This window comes from Nicotiana tabacum, chromosome 12 (genome assembly GCF_000715075.1).
Source record: "Nicotiana tabacum cultivar K326 chromosome 12, ASM71507v2, whole genome shotgun sequence".
NCBI lineage: Eukaryota > Viridiplantae > Streptophyta > Magnoliopsida > Solanales > Solanaceae > Nicotiana > Nicotiana tabacum.
The window spans coordinates 103,274,418-103,285,034 of record NC_134091.1 but is presented as its reverse complement, the minus strand read 5'-3'; positions in this window follow the sequence as shown (position 1 = coordinate 103,285,034).

The following is a 10,617-nucleotide window of genomic DNA, read 5'->3' as shown; positions in this document are numbered from 1 at the left end:
GATCCATCCAAGCATCGACATTCACCAGGAACTTCTGACCTAACTCCCTTTCTTCTTGCTTCACTCCACCCAAATCATTCAGTTCCCATCAATATTCAAGTTTTTCCATTCAAACAAATATGAATCAGTGTACATGTGTCGATTTGGAATTCATTCTCTACTTTTCTTTCCTTAATAAATCAACTGAGAAAAGAACAATATATGGTACATCAACATACAAATTAAAAATAAATTCGTACAAATTTAGTGCAAATTTGAATATCTAAAACGACATACATAGTAAAAATAAACTTCATACAACTAATTATATATTATACAACTTATTTACAACTTTCGTACATTATTTCTACCCAGTTAAATACAACTACAATATCATACAACTTAAATACAATTTTTATACAAATTGTATACACTATCTTTTGTATATTTTGTATCTAATTTATTGTCACGACCCCAATTTTCCTCAGTAGGATGTCGTGATGGCACCTAGTCTCTAAGACTAGGTAAGCCTATCAATTATACGGAATACAAAATTGAAACTCAAATCTCAACATACAAAATAAATCAAACCGCGATTCAAAGAGTCACAACTCCCAAAATCCGGTAGAAATAAGTCACAAGCTTCTAAGAATTTATTCTAAGTGTCTCTATACATCAAAGTCTAAAGAGAAATAAGGAAAGCAACACAATAAGGATAGAATGGGACTCTGAGGTCTGCGGACGCTGTCAGATATACCTTGAAGTCTCTGCATACGGCTAGTTCACGAATGTCTGGTCTGATAGGAAGTACCTGAATCTGCACAAAAAGATGTGCAGAAGCGTAATATGAGTACACCACAACGGTACCCAGTAAGTATCAAGCCTAACCTCGGTAGAGTAGTGACGAGGTCAGATCAGGGCCCTACTGGAAATAATAAAAGACAAGGCGAAAAGTTTAACAATATCATAATAATAATGACAATGGGAATGAATCAAGTAAGTAGTGTGTCGCAATTTAACTACACAGAATAAGGGCAAATAACACATCGCAGAAGGAAAACAGAAATTTACAACTTTAAGAAAATCACCAAAATAAGTAAAGGCTAATACAGCCATAATGAAATATCAACATCAACAAGGGCACTCCCGAGGTACCACCTCGTAGTCCCAAATCATAAATAATTCACAATATCTCATTTTCTTATATTACCGCGGGAGCCTTCACATTTAATTTTAAAGAAAATATTTTTCCCGAAATAGCATCCCGCGTTTTAGCCACTCTTATCACACCGCATGACTTCTAGTAGTTCCCCTACTAGCCACGCGTATCAAGCTACCCTTATCTCATCGCATGCGTTTCAACACCCAGACCTTATACCACCGCATGCGCATCAATATCACAATTTGCACCTCAAGTGCCCAAATATTTCAACTTGCCAAAATAAATCAACAATAAGAATATTTTCCACAATAAGGAGCTCACGACTCAATCACAATGAGTACAAGGTCTCGCAAAATATTCAGCAGAATAATATCCATTATTTTCACAATACAGAGCTCACGACTCAATCACAATGAATACAAAAATCTTTACAAAATATTCAGCAAAAATAATATTTCACAAATTTAATATCTTGATTTAACATCAAATTTTTAAATGTAAAATACTTTATTTTTTATAATATTTAAATTAAGAAATCCAACCTTCAAATAATGCACGGAATAAAAGAAATAGAGTTTCAACTAAACAGGTAAAACACTTAGCAGGAACAGATCAGACAAATTTAAAATACAAAAATATATTAATGATGATGAATATAACAGAATAAAATAATTTAATTAATATGCAATAGTTATCTACACAATTTAAAGATATAATCTTCCACTGCCCACTTAAGCCTACGCGATCGCGGGCCTTCTCACGCGATCGCGTAGAAGAAAACCAGACCTGAGCACTAGAAAATTTCAGCAAAACACCAAATCCAAAAATTGATCCGTTAACCATCCGAAACTCACCCGAGGCCCCCGGGACCTCAACCAAATACACCAACAAGTTCTAAAACACCATACGAACTTAGTCGAAGCCTCAAATCACATCAAACAACGCTAAAACCACAAATAATACTCCAATTCAAACTTGATGAAACTTAGAAATTCCAACTTCTACATTCGATGCCGAAACCTATTAAATCAAATCCGATTGATCTCAAATTTTGCACACTATTCATAAATGATATAACAGATATTCAAATTTTCAGAATCGGATTTCGACCCCGATATCAAAAAGTCAACTCCCCGGTCAAACTTCCAAACTTAAATTTCTATTTTAGCCATTTCATGCCTAATTTAACTACGGGCCTCCAAATAATTTTCTGGACACACTCCTAAGTCCAAAATTATCATACGGAGCTATTGGAATCATCAAAATTTGATTCCGGGGTCGTTTACACATAGGTCGACATCCAGCCAACTTTTTCAACTTCAGTTTTAAACTTTGGAACTAAGTGTTCCAATTCATTCCAAAAACCTCACCGGACCCGAACCAATTACCCAAGCAAGACACATAACAGTTATAAAGTACAGAATGAGCAGTAAATGGGGCAACAGGGCTGCAACTTTTAAAATAACTGATCGGGTCGTTACATCCCCCCTCTTAAAAAACGTTCGTCCTCGAACGAGTTTAAAATTATGCCTAGAGTGGTGAAAAGATGAGGATAACAGCTGCGCATATCATGTTCGGTCTCCCAAGTCGCCTCCTAGACCGGATGACCCCTCCACTTTACTTTGTCACGACCCGAAATTCCCACCTTCGGGGTCGTGATGGCGCCTAACATTTCACTTGCTAGGCAAGCCAACGTTAGAATAAATCTTAGCCATTTTTAATAGTTCAGTTGAAATGATAATAGATCAACCAAATATCTGGAATAAATATGAAGTAGAAATTTAATATAATTCCCAAAACCGGTAGTACATGTCACAAGCTCTACAGAGTTTACTAGAAAATCTCTAAATACAACTGTTCCAGAATAGAATCAACAGTGTAGGAAAATATCAGAAGGTGACTCTGGGGCCTGCGAATGTGACATCAGGTATACCTTAAGTCTCCACAGCAATGTTCGGTCAATTAGTAAGATTATCAATAACACTGAGGTACCTGGATCTGCACATAAAGATGTGCAGAAGCGTAGCGTGAGTACACCACAACGGTACCCAGTAAGTATCAAGTCTAACCTTGGTATAGTAGTGGCGAGGCCAGGTCAAGACACCTACCAGACATATAAACTTGTACAATATGTTACATAAAGCTAACAAGGAAAGAATATCAATATAAGGCCAATAATAGAAGAATTTCCCATTTAATTCAACAATGAAAACAATGATAACACAGATGGCACCGAGCAAACAATCAAGCAATTAAGCAACAACAACACAGTCAGAATACAACTATAATATAAACACGGCACGACATCACCCATCGTGCTCTTACTCTCGTCCTTACCATGAAATGATGAATAATTTAAACACAATTAAATGCAATTCCAATTTGAACATAGTAAAGTGTCTAATGAGTTATTAAGCCAATTTAGGATTTAAATACGGTAAAATAGTGGATAGGTTGTACAAATAGAATATCAATTGAATTTAGTTTAGAAATATATGATATCCGATAAAATATTGTATTTATACAAATAAGACACTCAATCAAATCTTAACGAGATAAATATGGGATTTATTAAAGTAATACGTGATAATAAGTTTTACGTAAATTACACGACAATAATACAATGATCAAATTTGAGATACCAATTAGAGTAGAAATATAATCACCATTTAGATTAGTAAATCTCCGAATAAAATATGAGTTTTATTTTTGAAAGACACAAGTAGAACCTCTTGAAAATTCTTTCATTTAAATATGCTAAGTTTCAATAATTTATCATATCACATAGGATGCATGACTCACACAAGAAGTCCATATTGTTCCATTTTTAATACATTGACGGTTAATTAATTATGTTCAAAATATAATGAAGTGATTGAAGAAACCACAATAATCGTCCCAACATGGAATGCATCATGAGAATTACAATCGGAATTAACCTTAATATCACAATAATTTTATTTTTAAATTCCGAACCCGATCCTCCAATATATTCATATTAAATTCGGTTGCGGCGTGCAACCAGATCCTCCAATATATTCATTATAAATTTTGTTGCGGTGTGCAACCCGATCCTTCAATATATTCATTTTAAATTCCGTTGCGGCGTGCAACCCGATCCTCCAATATATTCATTCAACAAATCTGTTGCGGCGTGCAACCCGCTCCTAAAATTAAACATTTAACACATCTGTTGTAGCGTGCAACCCGCTCCTCAATCAACACAAATTAAACAACCAATTTACAACCAACTACGGTGTACCACAAAATCATAAGGAATAACGAGTCTACACAAAGAAGTCACAATTAATGAAAAAGTTACACGATAGCTCACGAAGTCAAATAGCAAGGTAATAACAATCCATAATCTAGGCATATAGCAGACAAGCAGTAATTCAACAAGTGACTACAATCAACAATTAGCATATAAGGGTGAACTTGACAACAAGAATGGAACATGTAGTAACAATTTCAAGTAAAGCACGTACAAACAATTCTAACAACAAAAGATATAATCATAACATGATATTTACAAACAATTGTATAAAAGGAGTCTAACGGCCCTAACCGGTCAAATACCACATATAGGTCATGTATCCACTCGTCACCTCGCGTACATGACCTTCACATAACACGAATGACACAATCATCTCAAATCCTAAGGGGTGGTTTCCCCCACACAAAGTTAGATAATACACTTACCTTAATGGAGTTAGACCGATATTCCAAAATAGCATTCTCACGTGAATTGACCTCCGGACGGCTCCAATCTTTCTTGAGCTTTCCTTACATTACTACAATGTTCCTAAAATTCTAGCAACTTCAGTCTATTTAGAAACATAACAAAAGTAAAACATAATTAGGAAGATATTCGTGGGTTCACCTCATTTAAGCATTTCATCACACACTAGGTGTGCATCTTGATTTCAAGGTTCTTCTATGATGGATTCTTTCATCCCACAACCCAAACTTTACTTATTTGAGCTCAACAATCTCCCCACAACCTTATTGGTACAAGCATATATACATAATACTCGTACACCCAAGAATCATACTCCCAATCACCCATCTTTTACCCCAAACTCGAAATTGAAGACTATGGGTTTGAATCTTACCTCTTAGATGAAGATCTTGTGATTAGCTTCCTTGATTCTTGAAGATTTGTGCAATATTGGATGATTAGAATGTTAGGTTCCCTCCTTCTCTCTCTAAAATGCTCTTACTTCTCTTTAAAACCCTCAAAAAAATCCCAAAATAAGCCCCAAAGGCTATTTATCAAAATGGGGTCGGGTTATGAAAATAGAAAAATTAACCCTCCGAACTCAGGTCTGTGGTCGCGTAATGGACCGCACAATTGGTATGCGGGTCGCATAATACACCGCAAAACTGATGCCCAGAAAACCACTTCTGCGGCCCGCAGAATGATTCTGCGGTCGTAGAATTGGCCACAAAATTGCATTCTGCCAGCCTTTAGTAATTTAGTCATAACTTCTTGTAGGAGTGTCTAGGTAATTTAGTCATAACTTCTTGTAGGAGTGTCCAAATGACGAACCGTTTAAAGCATTATAAACTAAACTCGAAGAGCTTTAGGTTGATAGGTCATCCATCCCATAACTCCTTATATGTATGTAGATATGCTCGTTCAAAGTTTAGTCTTGTGCGTACCCACTTGAAATTTTAGTCTATCATGAAATTTCCAACTTGACTTAGACTTAGGGCTCACCTTAGATCCCACATCACTTATAATATGCCTCGTACACTTATTATCATATACAAATGGTATCCATCATATTATTAGTCCTCGTCTGCACACAGAATAATATAATTAGCACGCATCAACTTTCTAATTTTGCCAAAATGCGCTGAATTATTCTACGGACTTCCAACTCCAATTCCGGACATACGCCTAAGTCCGAAATTACCATAAAAAGCTATTGGAACCATCAAAGTTCCATTTCGGGGTCGTTTGCACAAAAGTCAAACTCTGGTCAACTCTTTTCATTTAAGCTTCCAAAACAAGAATATATTATTCTTTCAATTAAATCTCGAATCATCTGAAAACCAAACTCGATCACATGCGCAAGTCATAATACACATTACGAAGCTGCTCGAGGTCTTAAGCCGCTGAACGGAACGCTAATTCTTAAAACGACAAGTCGGGTCGTTACATTCTCCACCTCTTAAACAAACGTTCGTCCTCGAACGTGCTAAGAATTATTCTGAGGTTACCATATTGAGGATTTTACTTTTACACATATACTCACGGTTGATCCCATGTTATTGCATTTGACATAATCCCGAAAACACCATCTCAATTGAGATTATTTCTTTTATCCATATTTGTAAACTTTAAGACCAAATATTTTACACTCCAAACATTTTCAAAAAGTCCGATTTTCACATCAACGCACGGTATTAGTCTCAACTAGCTATAGCAACTCGTGCCTACGCACATATCAACTTTCTTAATAGCGCTTAAGTACTTCAAAAATTTCGGGGTGTTACATCCTCCCCCATTTAGAATCATTCATCCTCAAATGAGAAGTAGAGTCCGCCCTCAAACACATAACCTAACTTATCTCTTCTTTCGCACATATCAATCTCCCAAATTTTACTAACTCCCAAATTTTTCAGAAATTTTGGCAGAGTCTCCCCTGTAATTGGGCCTATCCACCTGCCAGAGTAACACCAAAATAACTCCTAATAACACATCCACAACCCAACAAAGTACCACAATGTATATATCAATAACACCAATCTCAGAATTACAAGCACCGCATTATCATAATGATATCTGGATATGAAACACATCATATGTATGCTTATAACCGCATCTCTGGTCTTAATAGTTGTTCATAATCGATTACAACATCGCCAATTAACCTCATGCTAACAAAAATCTCGTTTCAAACCTCCACTTTACTAACAACGAGACACGAGGCATGAAGACCTCATAATTATTTATCCAAATTAATGAGTCACATTTAACGCCACCTGGGTACTCACGTTGTAGGCTAAAACTCAATAATTACAATACGAATTTGGCAAATTATGTACAGAGAAATTCATACAAGAATTTTCAAATAAGCCTAACAGGCATAACTCCCTATAAGTACTATAGTAGACATTTAATTTCACAAGGGAGAATTTAAACACAAATTTTCAGCACAAGGATCTCGTCCTTATATAACTACCACCGCGGCTCGTAGACCGATTTAAACATATCAAATCATATTAAAATGCGAGGATCTCGTTCTCAGTTCTGAATTACACGTAATATACACATTGTGCCAATCGAAATATTCCATTTTTTTCTTTTAAATAATTTCTGTTAAACAAAATCACAACACATAATAAACCTCATACCGGTAGGGCATATAATTCACAATTGAAATCAATTATCTGAAAATTAAATCAAACTCACCGAAATGATAAACAAAGTCACTTTTAGCCTGACAGTTAATTTTTTGTGACCAACACATAATGATAGACATAGCTATCTCCATATAATCTCCCAACAAGAGTATTCACATAAGTAGATTTCAGGATTACGAAGCTCACTTATGAGTGGAGCATATTAGGAGGACTTGCCTCGATAATCAGAACCGAATCAAGTTAAGGAAATTGTTACTTTATAATAACTCGAGATCCTACTTGTAACGATACCATCTGGTGTAGCGACCTCAACCATACCAAAGAAAATATATCAATGGGTCGGGCCTCCACTTCTTGGGAGCCCTCTACCCGTCTCTCCTCCACCCCTAACTGGTAGTGTAGGTAGAGTAGTAACTGTAATGGAGTCCCTGGCCTGAGTGTTCTGATGAAATAGGTTTTTCCCAAGTTTGGGACAATTTCTCATAATATGCCTAGTATCACCACACTCATAACAACCCATCTGCAGTTCGACTGTACATATTGAGTCTGTACCGGATAACTGGAATAACCATTGTAGGAACCCCGTGCCAGTGGTGCATTAAAAGATGACTGCCCGACATGAGTACCCGGATTAATTGGAGCACTACGAGTATTGTGAAATGCGGTCTAGGTTGGCCGACCGCCCGAGCCTCCACCATAATGGCCCATAGTTGTAGAATAGAATCCACTGAATCTTCCAAAACCTCGAGACCTCTAGGTCTACTTAGTTTCATTTTCCTCCACTACAACAAAATGTATCTGTAGCTACGAAATCTAAGCTACAAATCTAAATTTCGTAGCTATTACTCAATAATAACCACAAAATTAGAATTTTGTGGCTATCTATAAATTTCTTAAAATTTCTTAGCCACAAAACTAAATTTACAAAGCTAATTCATTATTTTTGCTATAATTACTAATTTTCGTGGCAATAACTACCTAAATAGCTCCAAACTTATTGCTACAGTAAAATTTCATAGCTAATCATAAGTTTTTGCCATGAGTTAAAAGTTACTGTAGCAATAGTATACTTTTAACCACAATAAATTTTTTGAAACAAATTGTTGTAGCTAAATAAATATTTTTGCTTCAAGTTATAAAATATTGTGGCAATAGTTGGCTTAATAGCTACGATTATTTGTAATGACAAAATAATATAGCCACAAATATTTTGATATGATAAACTTTCATAACTAATCAATAGTTTTTGCCAAAGGCTGAAACTTACTGTAGCAAAATAAAGTTTTTAGTCACAATAAATTATTAAAATTAAAATGTTGTAGTTGAGCAAACAGTTTTGCTTCAATTTTTAAATAAATCGTGGAAATAGTCGGCTTAATAACTACAATTATTTGTCATAAATGATATAGCCACATATTTATTGTTGTGGTGAAATTTTATAGCTATTTATAAGTTTTTGCAACGACTCGACGCTTCGTGTAGCAAAATAACATTTTAGTCACATTAAATCAGTTAAAACACAATCTTGTAGTTAATTGATATTTTTTGCTTCAAGTTAAAAAAAATTGATACAAATAGTTAAATTAATAGTTCCAATTATTTGTCATGACAAAATGAATTGTAGGCAATTACCTTTCATAATTGACGATAACTATATATATATTGTCATACATTTGATGTTATCTGTAATGACCCGACCGGTCGTTTTGAGCTCTAGCACGTCGTTCGACGGTTTGAGGCCATGAGCAGCTTCGCTTCAGGTATTACGACTTGTACGTGTGGTCGAAATTGAGTTTCGGAAAAGTTCGGAGTTAATTTGGAAACAAAATTCTAATTTCGGAAGCTCTAAGTTGGAGGAATTGACTAAGGTGTGATTTTTGAGTAAACGGCCTCGCAAGTGGGATTTGAAGGTTCCAACAGGTTCGTATGATATTTTTGGACTTTGGTGTATGTTCGGATTGAGTTTTGGATGGCCCGGGAGCGTTTCAACGCCTATTGTGAAAAGTTGGCATTTTGAAAGGATTTCATAAATTTGGGTTGAAGTGCATTTCAATGTTATCGATATCCGATTGGGATTCCGAGTCTGGGAATAACTCTGTATGATGATTACGGTCTTAGGACCGCGCCCGGAAGTGGATTTGGAGGTCCGTAGATGATTTTGGGGTCACTTGGGCGAAAATTGGAAATTTGGATAATTTTAAGAAGTTTGACCGGGAGTGGACTTTTTGATATCGGGGTCGGATTCCGATTCCGGAAGTTGGAGTAGGTCCGTAATGTAGAGTGTGACTTGTGTGCAAAATTTGAGGTCAATCGGACGTGATTTGATAGGTTTCAGCATTGAATGTAGAAGTTTGAAGTTCTAAAGTTCATTAAGCTTGAATTGGGGTGCGATTCATGATTATGATGTTGTTTGATGTGATTTGAGGCCTCGAGCAGGTCCGTGTTATGTTATTGGACTGGTTGGTATGATTCGACGGGGTCCGGGGGCCTCGCATGAGTTTCGGATGCTTAACGGATCGATTTTTGGACTAAGGAAAATGCTAAGGCAACTGGTATCTGGTGTAACCGCACCTGCGAGGTTTTGTCCGCAGGTGCGAAGCCGCAGAAGCGGCCAGGAGGGTCGCAGAAGCGGTTTTGGGCGAGCTAGGCAGTGCCCGCAGGTGCGAGACTTCTTCTGCATCTGCGATGGCGCAGATGTGAACTCTTGGAGCGCAGAGGCGGAGTGGAGCGCAGGAGCGAGGTTCATTTGCGCACCTACGATGTCGCAAGAGCGGGACATTGTCCGCAGGTGCGAAGGGGCAGCCTCCAGTGTTTTCCACAGAAGTGGTCTTGGTGCCGCAGAATCGACGCCGCAAAAGCGGCCTTTGGCTTCACAGGTGCGAAAGTCGCATGGGCAGAATGTATAAGTTAGCCAAATCGGGTTTTGGCTCATTTCACCTCTTTTTTCTCGTTGGAGCCGGTCTTGGGTGCGATTTCGAAGTGTCATTTTGTCATCCTACATGAGGTAAGTAATTCCCACATATTGTGAGTTAAATACATGGTTTATATATGGATTTAAATATGGAAATTAGTAGAAATTTTTGATTTTGAAGAAAAACCTA